Source organism: Mesoplodon mirus (assembly GCF_964341445.2).
Source record: "Mesoplodon mirus genome assembly, chromosome: 1".
NCBI classification, from domain to species: domain Eukaryota; kingdom Metazoa; phylum Chordata; class Mammalia; order Artiodactyla; family Ziphiidae; genus Mesoplodon; species Mesoplodon mirus.
Window position 1 is genome coordinate 65,605,374 of NC_138976.1, and position 17,570 is coordinate 65,622,943.

Below are 17,570 nucleotides of genomic sequence, written 5' to 3' on the forward strand. Positions count from 1 at the left end.
AGAGATACTTGCCCTGCTTCTGTGTTTTTCCACATCTTTTCGAAATGGCATGCCATTTGGACCATTAATAGAACAATAATTTCTAACATACAACATTTTTTATAACATGTAATAGTACAGAAATTTTGTAAAGCATAGAGAGAATGTATTACACTTGATAAACATTACTTAAAATTAGCTTTCACTTATAAGTTATTCACCTCTGAGTATATTGTACAAATATTTTGTCCGATGTTGTTGGTTTGGGATTTTTTTTTTCTTTTTCAACATAAACAAGTCTATTTTTGGTTCTACTAATGATTGTTATTTTGCTTTAGGACCCCTGAAACAGACTCTTTTTACTGTATACAAAACAGAAATGCAAAAAGAAGAATGTATCTACACAAGAAGTTTTGAATTGTTTCCATAACAATACTGGCAATAAATTGTCCTATATGTAATACTGTATTTGTAGTATACACATAAAATGACTTTGTTACAAAACTCAATAAAGTGCTTTATTCCCTGCGAGCTGGCATCTGTTCCTAAGAAAACTCTTTTTAATATGCTGTTATCTACACACAATCATTTTTTAATGTACTCTAAAGCCCACTTTTATAACAAGCTTCATTCCTGAGGTTGTTCCGTTGGTGCTATATATGCATTGGAAGTGATAAAAGAAAATTAGTGATGTAGACACAGAATGAAAAAACAAACTTCATTTTGTTTGTAAATTGTGCCCTGTTTGACTGAGGTAGATATTTATGAATGTTTTGTTGGATTTAGGTGTGAAGAGACCTGTATGGGAACACATATTAGAAGCAAAACATGTTTTCATTTTTTTACTTATTATTCAGTCATTCTTTTTTTTTTTTTTTTTTTTTTTCTTTTTGCGGTATGCGGGCCTCTCACTATTGTGGCCTCTCCCGTTGCGGAGCACAGGCTCCGGATGCGCAGGCCCAGCGGCCATGGCTCACGGGCCCAGCCGCTCCGCGGCATATGGGATCCTCCCAGACCGGGGCACGAACCCGTATCCCCTGCATCGGCAGGCGGACTCTCAACCACTGCGCCACCAGGGAGGCCCTATTCAGTCATTCTGAATTCAATCTTTTAAACACTTTCCCTGACCTCAGGTGTGACACGGATAGTTTTATGATGCTTTAAAAAAAATAGAAGTGCACTTATTTGTGTGTTGCAGGGATGATATTCTTGAACAAGTACAAATGTCTGGGATTCCATGAGAGTAAACTGCCATTATTTTGTAATGTTGTAAACAAATATGAATGCAGCCTCCTTTCTTTCTTATTCATAAGTATTACGGATGCTAAATGTTCATTGGGTCATGATGTAAATGCTTTGCCAGAAATCACTTTCATTAGTGATTTGCTAATTTATTTTAACAATGAATGAAACTGGGGTTTCTTTACCAATTCATGGGGAGATAATTTCAACATTTAAATGACCTTGATGTATAGATAATTTTTGATTCCAGAATTTTTTAAAAAAAATGTTCTCTACTGACACAGACACACACACACACACACACACACACACACATTTCAGATATATAAACAAGCATGCTTTATAGGATGTAGTAAAAATAAACCATATTTTTAATTCTAGCTACCCCTTAACATTTTTTCGGTGGGTTTCTTCTTTCCCTTGACCCTAGGTGAAAATTCTTATAGTCCTCATGATTTTTATGCTCATTAAAAGCCCTGTACTCCTTTAAGTCAGGGAACACAGTCTAACATTTAAAAAAATTATAAATGTCCAGATCCATACAGTAATCAATGTTTCATTTTTTATTCAAAGATAAAACTTTTCTCCCCTCTTCTTTCAAAGACCTTCTGTAGTCAGGAAGCAAGACACTCTGCAGCATGAAAGAGAACTTTATTGGCTTTTTCTTCTTTAACACCATATCTCTTTCCCAATCTCTGTTAAGGATAGGAGTGGGACAATAGTTTAATCTGATCATAATCACTCTAACCGCTGGCTTTGTCATCTCTGGCCTGGAACATACCTAAAAATGGACTCATTCTCTCAATAATTACTTTTGAGGTTTCTTCTGTTTTTGTTTGTTTTGTTTTTGAATTATACCCCCTATAACTAGGGATTTTTACACAGTTGATGACAGTGTTCATTCCTCCCCTCCCCCCCCCCCACTGACGGGTTCATTACTCCTGCTGAATGCAGGAATCCAGAGATACCATTATTTCTCTTTCAATCCTGGTTTATTGCTCTAGGTGGCCCTCTTCTGTAGGATGAAAGACTGCCACTTCAGTGAGCTATCCTCATTCTTAGCCATATATGCCTCATAAGAATCATCAATATATCCTTTATTCTAAGAATACCTTTTGGCAGGTCTATCTGTGGTTGGCTTACCTATATAACAATATTTGGATTTTTTAGGCTGGATACACAAATTCCTTTTTCCTCCCATAACTGCAATGATTATGTTTAAGTTCCATTTCCAAGGCCAAGGTAAGGACAGCTAACTCTTCCTGATCCCTTGGTAGTTATCTGTGCTTTCTCCTTCATGTATTCACTCTCTTGACCAATTTATACCCTCCCCATGGTTGGCTTAAGAACCTACTAACTTCTTTAAAGTCACCTATTTTGAAATATCTTCATGGTGAACGTTCAGAATATAACTCTATTGTCTTTACTCATCAACTTCTAATTGTGATAGGAGGAGCTGCCTCCTAACACAGAGTTAGATAACATAAGGATTAGAAATAGAGTGTGGGTAGTAAGAGCTTCTTTATTGTGCTGTATTAACTGTGAAAATCACTTTCAGATTTCTTATCTTACTTAGGCTGGCAAGTCAACTCAGGTTGACAGACCATTTAGCAACATAAAAAAACACATGCTACAAATAATTGGTGATGGCTATAATCCAAAATTACTTCTGATTAATATCTGCCAAATGGTTGAAAAGATTCATAGTTATGGACTCTGATCTGGAAGTATACAGTCCATCACTTCCTCTACAGCAGTATCTTTTGGACTCTCTTCAATGCTTATTCATTCTCTAATCTGTATAGATCTACAGAAGATCTGTCAATCATTGCTTTGTATAGTTTTTATTTTTACAATAATCTTAGTACTGAATATGTGTTTTTAAAACATATTGCATCCCCTGGAGGTTATGATAAACAGCCTTTGGAGGTGTACCTCCTTCAAGATGAACATCATAGCTATGTAATATTTAAAATCTCTTTTCTTAGGGCAGACCATTAGATAATTGTCCATATAGGGTGTGTGCATTGATCCCTGGTAATTTTTTTTTAACAGAACTATGCTTTGGCACATCCTAGAACTTATAGTAAGAGATAGAATAAGGATTGCTTGTAGGAAAACCATACACTCATTAAAGAAGTTTTTATTGCCACTATTGTTTGTTTTATAGTAATTCTTTTATGAAGTATCACAGAGAACTATTTCTTAAATTGAAAAAATGTTTTTAAAATTTTACAGTTTTAAAAGTAACTGTTGTACTTATATTGAGTAATCCATATTGTTTTGTTTTGTTTTATGAATATTATAGATAATGAAACTTGTCAGGCTTCCTTCTTTGCAATATATTCTAGAATGTTCAGAATGTAATTTTGAGAATTTGGGGATCACAGATAGCATGTATGCAAAATATAAAGACAATTATTTTCTACCTTAATTTATTTGGGGGCTCATTTTATTTTCACAACTTATATTCTCCTTTCATCTTTTTTCTTTCTATCATTTCATGGAATGTATTTTTCACAATTTGCAATACATGCTTTAGGGAACACAATAGAATATACTTTTAAAAAATACATTATACTTATTGTTCCATGAATGTGGTGTAAGATGAGAAATTATTAAGCTCCAAATTATTATTGAAGCCAAATCTAAGAAACTCTAACCATCTATAGCTACTTTTTTCTAGAGAAATATTTACAGATGAATTTCTGCAAAATTTTTTGTGTCATTTGACTCTACCACCTTAATCTCCAACACTCTGATGAAGTAATGGTGCCAAAACAACAACAAAATCAATAGATTTTTATGGAGTCAAGGGACCTGTAATTTGTCTGCACCAAAACTCAGTCAAGTTGTAGTATTCCATTTAGAAAAATGCAGTGGATGTAATAATGGATATTTGGTCTCTGACCATATCTGAATACTCTTCTTATGCTTACAGAATTTTGTGAAGAAGCATGTGTGGCACAGAATCCATTCTGATAAGGGAACTGGCAGATATATCCACCTCCAAGGGTTAGCTGTGTAAGAACATCCAGTGTTCAGATTGCATGGTGACTCCTGAGGTGTTCGTGCCCTCTGCCAAATGTGTCCTGTGCAGGTAACTTGAACATTGTTTTTGTCTTTATTATTCTATTCCCGAGTCTCTGCTCCCTTCTGTATTTTCTGTGAGCTGACCAATAATTTTTAAGTTAAAATATTTAGAGTGGATACTCTTGCTCATAAATAAAATTCCTGATTGATACAGTTGGTACATAACTAACCTAAGTCTCTCTTTTGTAGAATTAAAAATATGATACAGAGACAGGAGTCAGCAGAATAAGAAGCAAGGCTGGAAAATTGGTGGAGCAAAGAGAGACAGAAGTAGATCCACTAAAGAGAAGAGGAGAGGATATCAACTTCCGAAGTACGACCAAGACAGCGGAGCCACATGAGCGTCTGTAGCGCAACACAGCTGCTTTTATTGAATTCTCTTATCCAAGGAGACACCCAGGGACTTCCCTGGTGGTCCAGTGGTTAAGACTATGCCTTCCAATGCAGGGGGTGTGGGTTCGATCCCTGGTCGGGGTGCTCAGAGCCCACATGCCTCGTGGCCAAAAAACCAAAACATAAAACAGAGCAATACTGTAACAAATTTAATAAAGACTTTAAAAATGGTCCACATCAAAAAAATCTTAAAAAAACAACAAAAAGAAGCCACCCATTATTTCATTACTTCATCTGACCTTTGTGTTTCCATCCTAATGGGTACTTCTGCTTCCTCACATCCAGGAATATCCTTTAGAAGTCCCCCTCAACAGAATATAAATTTTATGACATTCATGAGAGCAGAGACCAAGACTGTTTCTAGTATTTTTGTTTGTTTTTTTCTTTTCTGCACTGTATACCCAGTTTGTGGCACAGTATGTGGTTCATAGTAGACACCAAATATTTTCTGAAATACATGATAATGAATAAATGAATTACGCTAAAAATATAACTGACACAGCAAATTACATTTACTCAAAAAAATGTTTTGATAGATTACAAATTGGGCCAATCTAATTTTGTACCAGACACACACGTGCGCACACACACACCCATCCACACACACACATAATTACCCACCTCATGTTCTTTTCATTTTTGCAATCTGAAATGATAGAAGTATTTCTGATAGGTGGCAAGGGAACATCAGACACATTTACTTATTCAGACTAGAAAACTTTTCTGGTGAAAGAGCTGAATTTTTCCCCTCTTTCTTTATAAAAATGAAAGTCTTTCTAAAGAAATGTGCACATTATTAAAACACCTATTAGTACCTTGTATTGCTTATCATTCCAGTTTTCCATCTCCTGCTGCACTAGCTCTAAATTCTGAGACAATGTTTTTTATTGTTTTATTTTATATTTTTCAAATTTATTTATTTGTTTGTTTGTTTATTTATTGGGATCTTTTAGTTGCGGCATATGGGATCTTTTCAGTTGTGGCGTGAATGTGGGATCTAGTTGCCCGACCAGGGATCAAACCCGGGCCTCCTGAATTAGGAGTGTGGAGTCTTACCCACTGGACGACCAGGGAAGTCCCCCTGAAACAATGCTTTTTAATATTTGCCGACGGAGCTTTCCTTCCACTGTCTTCAACAGATTTCCTTTCCCCAGGAGGTTTTCTTTGCTTAATAACATCCTGTAAGTACTTAATGTGGCATTATGATTTGTTGCAAAGGTAGCCTGAACAAATGCTTGACCTTGCATAGTTCTGTAGATCACTATTGATTTAAAGTGACAGACTAAATTTTCCACATTAGCCTGCACCACATTTTTAATGCACCAATAAAACAGGATTACTCCAAAGGAAACAATTTTTTTCAGTGTCTCTAAAGCAGTAAACAGAATACAAATATCAGGGTACTTTTCTAAGTTAAGGAGCAAATACATCTAAGAACCAAATTGTGCATCACAGAAATCTACTACCTTGCACAATATTTTGTAGAGAAAAAGAAAAACATTACTCTCATATCAGGGAAATATTTAAGGATTTCAAAAATATCAAAATTATCAGAAATAATATTTTTTGGTTTTGATGAAGACTATGCCTATTTTTTATCTCCTGCCCTTTACTGTGTAGTACAGTCTATATAAACCTTTCAAACCAAAAGCATCTCTACATTCTTTCAAATCAGAAAAGTACCAAGAGAGGTACCCCACAAACTACTGGATTTCCTGTATCATTGTTCTCTTTTAAATTAAATTCTCAGGGCAACTACTGTAGATGGCAGGTGGGCACATTTCTCCTTTTGAGTTTATAATACTGTTCCTTCTTCTGCTTAATGTCAACCTAATCCATGTAATCCAGCATATGTACTAAATTTAGATGGACAACACATTTTAACTGTAATTTAAAGAAATTATGAGTTCTACCTAAATATTTTATAGTTTAGTTAAATCTCCAGTCTCATTTGTGGTTTATAATTGCAAATATTGAAATATTAGCTAGTGCTTAATCATCATTCCTTATTTTTATATTCCTTATTCTGGACCCCATGACTATTTTCTATGACTTTACTTATGGAATTCTGATTCTTTTCTTTGTTATATCGTTGTCCCTCCCACCCAAATCCAGGTTTGATCATCTGTTCATCTATACATTTTTTAAAATTTCATTAATGCCACTCCATTCCAGGTTTATATTTACCTTTACAACTTTTCCTTTGTAATAAATATATTTTATTTTTTTCCTGGATATGCATGAATCATTGTTGTTGGAAGTGAAGTTCTTCTTTGATTAAATCATTAATGATGATTTGAAATGACCTGTTTCAAGAACTCAGCAGATGTGCCCCTGGATGCTCTCCCAGATAGCCTTAACCTTTCTGCTCTCATAGGAGTAGCTATGCAATTGTCTACTCATTTCCTCTGAAATGAATGACCCTCTCCATCAATATGACATTGATTAATTCTACAGACATGGACTGAGTTCCTATGCTCGACCATTCTATTTAGATGAATAAGTTAAGTGTGTCAGGCTTTACTATAATTACTTGTTTCCATATCTGTTTTTCCCATGACTGTGAATTCTTCAAGTCAAGGAGCCATGTTTTCCTTTTTATATAGTTACAAGGACATAATTCACAAAGGTCATTTGAAAGAATGGTTTAATGCATAATTAATTTTGACAGAGTAAGAGTGACATTTAAAATATTGCACTAGATATACTCAGAATTCTCTATTCAAAAACATGTGTCCTATGAAAAAATGTGAAGGAAGAAATCAGTATATAAGTGGATAGGTAACATGTAAGGTAAAAGTGACTAAGAAACCACTTATTTTAATAAATTTTTCCTTTTGCAATATGTACTGTCAATCAGTATACGCTTCACTTTTCTCTGTACCTAGATTACTGTCTATGATATGCCTTTTAGTCTGTGAACAAGTTTGTATAAGTATGTATTTTCCCTTAAGCCTTATCAAAATTGATAATATATGCAGCATAACTCACATACATTATTTGAACAAGTTTGGCTAGTATGGGAGAGCACAGAAATTACCACAAATCCCTCTTATCCCTTTATGCACAACTCTAATATCACTTTCCCACCCCTCCCATCAAGAAGTAAAGTCTAATACTTCACGCTTTGTGTCTGGCCTTCACCATTTGCCTTGTTTAATCCAATGGACATTAGCAAATGCGACCCAAGTAGAGGTTAGGAGGCGTTTGTGCATTGGGTTTTGCTTTCCTACGACTATTTGGAATCCTGAGATTGCTCATGTAAAGAAAAGTCTAGGATTGCCTATTGGAGAATCAGAAACCACACGGAGCAGACACACTCTCTCCCTTCTGAACTCTTCTAGACCAAACAGCCTGTCTGCAGTTGTGTATTAGTGAGACCATTTGAATCATCAACCACATACCAATTGAGGAATAAGAAATATCCATAAATTGCAGGATTATAAGAAATAAAGTTCATTGCTTTAAGCAAGTAAGTTTTCTTGATTTAAGCCATTTCCCTCAACAAAGCAAATAAATTCAATTAGTAAGTAGACAATCCAAGAATTAAGCAAAACAGTACTATTGATATTAATCAGTCTTATTTTGCTACTGGTTCACTTACTATATTGGAAGATACTGAAGCATTTTCCACTGGAAGACATTGTAGCACGTTCCAACAGCATCAGGTTCTGCACTGGATGTTAAAAATGACTGTAAAGTTCATTCTAAAAGAGAAATAGACATTTTATGAAGAGTATTGTTGGTAACAAGATCTTTGATAAAGAATGATATCCCTCTTTTCACCCCTTTGAGAGTTCGGTCTTAGGTTTGTTTGTTTTTGGTCATTGTGTTTTCTTTGTCATTTGTTTCTAGTATTTTTTAATTTCCTCTTTGATTTCTTCAGTGATCTCTTGGTTATTTAGTAGTGTATTGTTTAGCCTCCATATGTTTGTATTTTTTACAGATTTTTTTTCTGTAATTGATACCTAGTCGCATAGCATTGTGGTCAGAAAATATATTTGATACGATTTCAATTTTCTTAAATTTACCGAGGCTTGACTTGTGACCCAAGATATTATCTATCCTGGAAAATGTTCCATGAGCACTTGAGAAGAAAGCGTATTCTGTTGGTTTTGGATGGAATGTCCTATGAATATTAATTAAGTCCATCTTGTTTAATGTGTCATTTAAAGCTTATATTTCCTTATTTATTTTCATTTTGGATGATCTGTCCATTGGTGGAAGTGGGGTGTTAAAGTCCCCTACTATTATTGTGTTACTGTCGATTTCCTCTTTTATGGCTGTTAGCATTTGCCTTATGTACTGAGGTGCTCCTATGTTCGATGCATAAATATTTACATTGTCATATCTTCTTCTTGGATTGATCCCTTGATCATTATGTAGTGTCCTTCTTTGTCTCTTATAATAGTCTTTATTTTAAAGTCTATTTTATCTGATATGAGAGTTGCTACTCCAGCTTTCTTTTGATTTCCATTTGCATGGAGTATCTTTTTCTACCCCCTCACTTTCAGTCTGTACACGTTCCTAAATCTGAAGTGGGTCTCTTGTGTCTGAGCTGATAGCTGTGGCTTGTGCCCATCTCTGGAGCTCATTTAGGCGGTGCTCTGCCTTCTGTGGGTAGACAGGGAAGGAATCCCCTCTTCTCACGCACCCCGAAACAATGGTCTCTTGCCTCTTAGACAAGTCCAGAGTTTTTCCTGGACTCCCTCCCGGCTACCTGTGGCACACTAGCCCCCTTCAGGTTGTGTTCATGCAGCCAACCCCAGTCCTCTCCCTGGGATCCGACCTTCAGAGCCCGAGCTCAGCTCCCAGCCCCCACCTGCCCCGGCAGGTGAGCAGACAAGCCTCTCAGGCTGGTGAGTGCTGGTCAGCACTGATCCTCCCTGCGGGAATCTCTCCACTTTGCTCTGTACACCCCAATTGCTGAGCTCTCCTCCATGGCTCCGAAGCTTCCCTCCTGCCCACCCCCCATCTCTGCCAGTGAAGGGGCTTCCTAGTGTGTGGAAACCTTTCCTCTTTCCCAGCTCCCTCCCAGAGGTGCAGGTCCCATCCCTATTCTTTTGTCTCTGTTTTTTTTTTTTCTTTTGCCCTACCCAGGTACGTGGGGGTGTTTCTTGCCTTTTGGGAGGTCTGAGGTCTTCTGCCAGTGTTCAGTAGGTGCTCTGTAGGAGTTGTTCCACATGTAGATGTATTTTTGATGTATTTGTGGGGAGGAAGGTGATCTCCATGTCTTACTCCTCTGCCATATTGAAGGCTCCCCCGACCCCAGTCTGAAGTTTTTAGAAGTCTTTTAAAAATGGTAGCCTAGACAAGGGTTGATGAATGTTTATTTTTCTCAGTTACCAAGGCTTTTGCTTGTTACTACAGTTAAATATTATTCTAATTATGTGGAAATTCAAAATAAAGATAGTAATGGCACATGCACTTTTAGTTATCACTTATTAAGTCTTTGCCACACAGTAACCAAGTACTGTGCTAATTGATTTATATATTCTGGCTAATTCAATTGTTACAGAAGTTATTATCTCCAGTTCACACATAAATCGCAGACTAAGTAATTTCTCAAATGCCATGCCATCATTGAGAGGTGTAGCTAGGATTTGAATGTTGCCTCTTTATTGCAAAACCTGTACTTTTTTTTTTTTTTTTTTTTTTTTTTGCTGTACGCGGGCCTCTCACTGTTGTGGCCTCTCCCGTTGCGGAGCACAGGCTCCGGACGCACAGGCCCAGCGGCCATGGCTCACGGGCCCAGCCGCTCCGCGGCATATGGGATCCCCCCAGACCGGGGCACGAACCCGTATCTCCTGCATCGGCAGGCGGACTCTCAACCACTGCGCCACCAGGGAGGCCCCCTGTACTTTTAACTGTAATGATATGTGTTTAGGCTCCTGTTTACAGTAAGCTTGTTATTAAGTGTATTCTGGAAGAAAAATAAGCATGTCTTCCTTCCTAACTTGAATATATAAGAATTTTTTTTTCTTTTTTGGTTAGAGATGTTTTAGGGGCTGCAGCACAGTATCACATCACCACATGTAGACTCAGACTTGTTTGTGATCGGTCAAATGTCCTCAGCATAAAAGCTGATGAAAAGGGATATGCATGACTGACAAAGAGTTCCCAAACTAGGGGCTATCTTGGTGCCCATTCTTCCTATTTGACATCCTTTTTCTGGATTTCATCCATTACTATTTATATTAATAATATTAGTATTTAATATGTAGGAAATGTATCAGTGTTATATTACTCTCATAACTGCTGGGAAACGAACAGGAAAACTGGGAAACTAAAATAGAGCGTAGAGACTTGCCTGAGGTTACTCACAAGTAAATATTAGAGCTTAAACTTAAACCAACTTCTGCGACCAAATAAATGTTCTTCCTATTCTTTCCAGAAAAAAGTGTTTCATGAAGAGTTGTTGAAGTATGTTGATTGTTGGATGGTTTATGGAGTCAGTAGAACATATTCTGAAGCTTAATTCTGCTATTTACCAACTGTGTTATATTAATTGTTATGTGTTATGTTAAATTCTTTGAGTCTCTTGATTATATTATATTACAAAATAAGAATATTAAACACCTCCCTTGCAGGCTTTAAGAGTATATGTAGAACAATTCTGACAAAACAGAGCCTCATTAATGGTAATTATTATTATCAATAAACCATGTTTGACAAAAAATACTCTCTTTGAACCTCTGCAGAATAAATGAGAATCCATCACTCTTTAGTATAAAGAAAAGAAGAAAGAATTATTCTTGTAAATCTATCTACTCCTAGTATCTCGAGAACATAGGATCTTTCATTTGCATTGGAAAACTTTCATGGATCATATACAGGTTGAAAGGAGCTTATTATTCTTCATGTTTAAAATCACCTGTCTTACATGGGTCAGGGGGGATGGTAATGCCCTTAATGATTATAGATTAAAATCCATCTTACAATCAGTATAAATATAGCCACTATGATCAGAAGTAATTTAGTAAGTGGTGTTAATTAGTGTTTTAAAATAGACTGGTGATAAAAATACCAGTTGAAATATATTATCCACTCTTATAACTCTAATAGAGTATTTAAATCTAATAATTTGTCTACTGGTCTACAAAGTACACCTCCAAACTTTTACTTATATTATCATAACTTATCAAAAGTTCCAGTTTTTATTATTGCCATTTTACCCAGTGACTGACTGACCATGGGAATCACATGGATTGAATTTCAAACAAATCATTCATTGGTTGAGAATTAGATCTTGTGAGATAGTTTTTAAAGTCCAGAGCTAAATATTCTACCTCCCCCACTAACTTTGCAGACAAGGGAACTCAATTCTGTAAATCTTATAAATATGAAATTATTTGTTTCAGGTCACACAATATAGAAGGGGTATAATTAGGATAAGAAGCTGTAAACCATCTTATATTTCAGAATTGGCCAAATTGTTAAAATTTGTTATAATAAGAGGTTATTATTTTCTATTAGAAATCTATAGAATTTTAAATTAAGAATTCTAACATTTTCAAAATATTAAAAGTGTAATATAAATTGATATAGTGACTTCTATAACAAGATCACTCTTAACTTGATCAAATTCTTAATCTTTGTTTCTGTTGATTACAAATGGTTCTGTTTCTTTTATATTATGTCATTTTAATAAATTGGGCTTTTAAATTAATTTTGGAAATCATTTATTTTTCTATTACCTATTTTTGTACGAATTGCATCAGGACCCCAAGACATTTCAATGTTCTATTTTCTACTCAGTGTATTTTAGTTTCACAAAGAACTCAGTTACAGTGTGTTGGGGGTCTATGATTTGTATTCCTCTTTCCAGTTTGGCAGCTCTTTTCTAGGCACAGCTGCCCCTTATTCTTAGCTCCTTAGAAAGTGTGCTGCCACTCTTTGTATTGTTGCTCCTACAACTGGGCACCACTCATTCTCAGGGCATGTATCATTACTGATGCTCTGCAACCATACATTGTCATTTTTCATGGAAAAGAAAAGGAAGACACACTACTGGTGTCCTGATGTGAGGGATGCAAGAATGTCTATCCCCTTGTGGGTTACATTCTTTTCGGGAGTTTTCAAAGTAGCATTGCTTATGTCTCAATATCTATAGAAATTTTATTTTAGTATGATGCGTTCTTCATATTTTGTTTATAATGCAATAAATCTCTTAGGAGAACATTCAGCTAAAAGAAGATTGTTCAAATAAGCTTAGGCCAGTTATCTTAGGCTCAAAGCAGAGGAATAATTCTGAAAAAAGCATGACATATATTATTCTATATACCACCTGTCCAATCCTTCTGGGAACTGGGTCTGAGTTCAAGCAATGCAATGACAGGTCAGGAATGAAAGCTAGAGATATCCTCTGCAGCATATATATCCTCATGTTAACTTTTTTCTTTTTAAAAGAATATAATTTAGATTAGAAGAATAAACACTGTAGGCTTTTTTTTTAAGTACAACTGTATATGAATACACATACATGCACAGTGTACAAGGAATTATTTTAAGTCATGAATTTTAAAAAGAACTTCCTCAGAGAGAACAGATTTATAACCAGCTGGTGTCAGGCTATATTTGGCATATGGAACCTAGATTTAGTTATCATCTTCAAGGTCCATGAATACCATTCTAACAACACTATTGTGTATATAAGACAAATGGTTGTGGAATTCCTTTAAGCAATCTCCAGGTGATGAGAACAAGGTCAAATGTCATCACAATGCACTGATATTGCCAAGGTTTGAGTCCCTAACTAGCTTCTCTGATGTAGCCGGAGCTGTCAGTGCTGCAAGGGAAGCCTATGGTATTTTGAAAGATGTGAGAGCAGCAAGGTGTTTTTCTGTATTTTTGTATGCTAGTATAGACACATGGTTTTGTTAAATGAAATATGTGAAAGATGTCAACTTCTAAGAGCCAGACTACTGGGGTACAATGAGGTCCTTGTCTTCCCTTAGGAAACAGGCACTAACACATCCTCTGTGCCTTTGTTCTTAAAGGGACCCCTGTGCTCTTAGCTGAATAGACACAGAGTTCTTCTGAGTCAGGAGTCTTTCCCAAATCATCACAGGCTCCCTATCTCCCACCTCAGTTGCACTTACCATCAAGAAAATAGATTTTCTTCTATAATTTAGTAGGGCATTCCATTATTTTATACTCACTTCTCTGACAAATGCTTATCTCACCTACTCTGTCTTCTGCTTACTTCTCAGAAAGCTTCCTCCTATTGCCTCTTTCTGAATTATGGCTTAGCCCATAGCTGACTGGGCCAAGGATTGACCTCTGATCCAACCTGAGCCAATCAGATTATCTGTCTTAGAAATTTGAATTTGGGATCCAGAAAATTCCATTTGTTTCTTACTAATAAAACCTGAGAATGACTTTAAATGTGAGACTGAAATGGCCATACTGGGTCTTTGTTCAAGTTCAACAGAGAATGAGGGGCAGTTGGCTTCAGTTTCTCCTAAGAACTTGATGTACATACAGAAGTGTGATAGTCTTCTTATAGTTCTCAAACACACCGTCTTATTTTATCTGCCTTAGCTCAGGTGGGTTCTCTTTCTTGCAATCAAATATTTGCTGAACAATACCTGGGGAGACAAGGGTCTATTAGTGAATCTGCATATTCAGAGTGACCAGTGGAAACAGCCCTTCTACTACAAAGATTTTGCTCTTTGTTATTTCACAATGGACTTGCTTTACTACAAGTGTGAAGAAAGAGATGTATCATGGCCCCCGTGTATCTGCAAGAACTGTAGTATGAGGGGGAAGGAGATGCCTTTAAACTTTGTTCCATTTGACCGTTGTACATGGAGTCAAGTTTAGTTATGTTTTATAATTATTCTGGAAGATTTATCCTTTAAAAAATGAATTTGAATCCAAATGGTATATTCTCAACATTACTGATTTTTAAAATTTCTATGAACCCTGCTCATATAGGATTCAATGTTGACTAAGATGTGTTATATAAAAGCTGAATGCTATTTCCCATATGAGCCTGGTTTCTCAGATATATTTATACCTAAGAAACCATGGGACTATTATTTTGATTCCCTCTCACTCATACTTCTGTCACCAGGAGGGTTTTTTGGTTTTGTTCCAATTTTTCAGCTAGCTGCACAGCACAGACCAACAAAAGATTCACATTCTAACTATTTTTGAACGTTTGAAATAAAACTTTTTTTTTTTAGAAAAATGCATATGAAATTCTGTTAACAACTGCCCCAGCTAGGGAAAAGTGAAAACTTCCCTGAAAAGAGTCTTGTGTAAATAAAGTTGGGTCAATATTCTAAAAAGAAAAGTTCAAATATTAACTACTTGTCATTAAGAATTAGAAATTTTATTGCAGAAAACTCTTGGCAAATAATAAAAGAAGTCCTTTAAAAATGTTTTTAAAAGAAAGGGGAAACTGTGCCTGTGCACAATTAAAAAGAGTGGCTCTTCCAAATACTCCAGTATTTTTTATTTCATTTCTTTTCTTTTGGGAGAAAAGGACACCATGGCAACCATTTTTTAATGGTTATGAAAGGATTCATTAACTTTTTTTTTTTTTTTTTTGCGATACGCGGGCCTCTCACTGTTGTGGCCTCTCCCATTGCAGAGTACAGGCTCCGGATGCACAGGCTCAGCAGCCATGGCTCACGGGCCTAGCCGCTCCGCGGCATGTGAGATATTCCCGGACCAGGGCACGAACTCGTGTCCCCTGCATCGGCAGGCGGACTCTCAACCACTGCACCACCAGGGAAGTCCCCCTTAAATACTTTTTTAAAAACACTTTAAAAATGTATTTTACTGGACTAAATACAACCTCCACCACTAACTCTTTAGTAAAAGCATATATGCTAACTAAGTATTTACAAAATTGTTTTGTTTTGTCTTAGGTTGTTATGTTTATAAGAAATAATGAAAAGTATGTGTTTCTTATTTGAGTGATGTGTTGCATTTAAAAGTCATATAAAAGGAAGTAGGAGGTGGAGTAAGAAATGAAATTATGTGTATTTAAGCTTGCTAGGAATTGAAAGGCAGTTTGGAGTTGTAAGACTTTGACATGAAATTAGAGGTTTCAGTCAATCTTACAATCCTTTGAGGATCAGGTACTTTTCTGTTATCTATCCCATCTCCCAACTCTGTATAGTTTACAAGTCAAAATTCACATAATAATGATAGATGAGTATTTCTCCTGTTTTGGCAATCTGAGCTGCATTTGTCAGAGGAATAAAACATATGTGAATATGTCTAGAGAGCCTGTTGGATACTACCATCAGGTGTCTTTTATTATTTGGACTGTGGAAATGTCTGGAAAAGATTTATCTCAAAGTAAACTTTAAGATATACACACAGTAGCATAGGACAATGCTTCAGTTTGTGGAAGTAAAGATTATTCTGACTAAAATCTAAAAACTTTCTCTCAGATAGTCCTCTGATTCAGATCTGTAGACTTATGCTTGAGATACAGAGAGAGAAAATGGCATTGACAATGTGAATACAAGCTATTAAAAGCCAATTTATAGGGCTTCCCTGGTGGCACAGTGGTTGAGAGTCTGCCTGCCGATGCAGGGGACACGGGTTCGTGTCCCGGTCCAGGAAGATCCCACATGCCACGGAGTGGCTAGGCCCATGAGCCATGGCCACTGAGTCTGCGCGTCCGGAGCCTGTGCTCTGCAACGGGAGAGGCCACAATGGTGAGAGGCCCACGTACAGCAAAAAAAAAAAAAAAAAAAAAAAGCCAATTTATAAATTAGATCATATGTGAGAGAAGCAGAGTATAGAACCAGGAATAAAACGAGCTATTGAAATCCCCTATTCCAAAATAAAAGCTATGAGGCTTTGAAAAATCAAAGCAAAATCAGCAGATGAGCATTGACAGGGAATCAACAATGACTCTGGGAATAGCATGACAGTTCCAGGAAGTCCCTTCACAAACTTCACATAGGCTTCTCAGAAGTAACATATGGCCCAGGCTTCAGGGGCCTTAGAGGTGATACTTCAGCCTTACAGTGGACAACATACAGGGATACAGATCAAGACAAGGTAAATATATTTCATGACATGTAGTAATGGAAAGGATGACTTTAGGGTAGATGAGGAGTTGCCCAGTGACTTGTAGATCTACTTTTGAAAGAATTCCAGGAATTGGGAAAAGCTTGTCACAAAGGTAGATGGGGATTTGAGCCGTTACAATAAAACTACCTTAGATTACTTTGGAATATTGGAATCCTCTTTGTTTGTTTGTTTGTTTTGGGCTTTGTTTTGTTTTGTCTTTTTTGTAGGGAAGGAGGCAGGTCTGGGAGCATGGTCTATAATCACAAATTAAAGGAAAGATTTCAAGCCCTTTTCAGAGTATTGGTAAGTTGTAGCTTTTAACATAAGGTTATCAATTAGCCAATACTTTTTCTTGACTGAAAACAAGTTGACAGATTTAAGATTTTAGAATTAGTAAAGAAAGGGAGATTGCACATAACATGGTAGGAACCTACCAGGTAGGTATCCTGGTATTTCTGAATGGGCCGGTATTTAGAGATGGATTACTTTTATAGCTTTTGAGGACTGAATCACAGATATAATGGATAAGGGCTGGCTCTAGGCTCATCTAGTAACTGTACCCTAATATTCTAGCATTGCAGATATACCCTGCAGAACATAGCTGTGTGTGTATGTGTTGGAAGTTGTAGGTTAGTCCTCAACATAACATATATATTGTGTAGCTATGTAACATATAGGCCAAACACCTTTGACTCTACAGGTCTATAGTACTTAAATATAAAACTGCAGGTGAGATTCTTCTCCCCCAAATGCCCAGAGACACTGTTATTGCTAAGAATAAAAGCAAGGAATAGCAAGGAATTAAAGTTCACACTCTGATG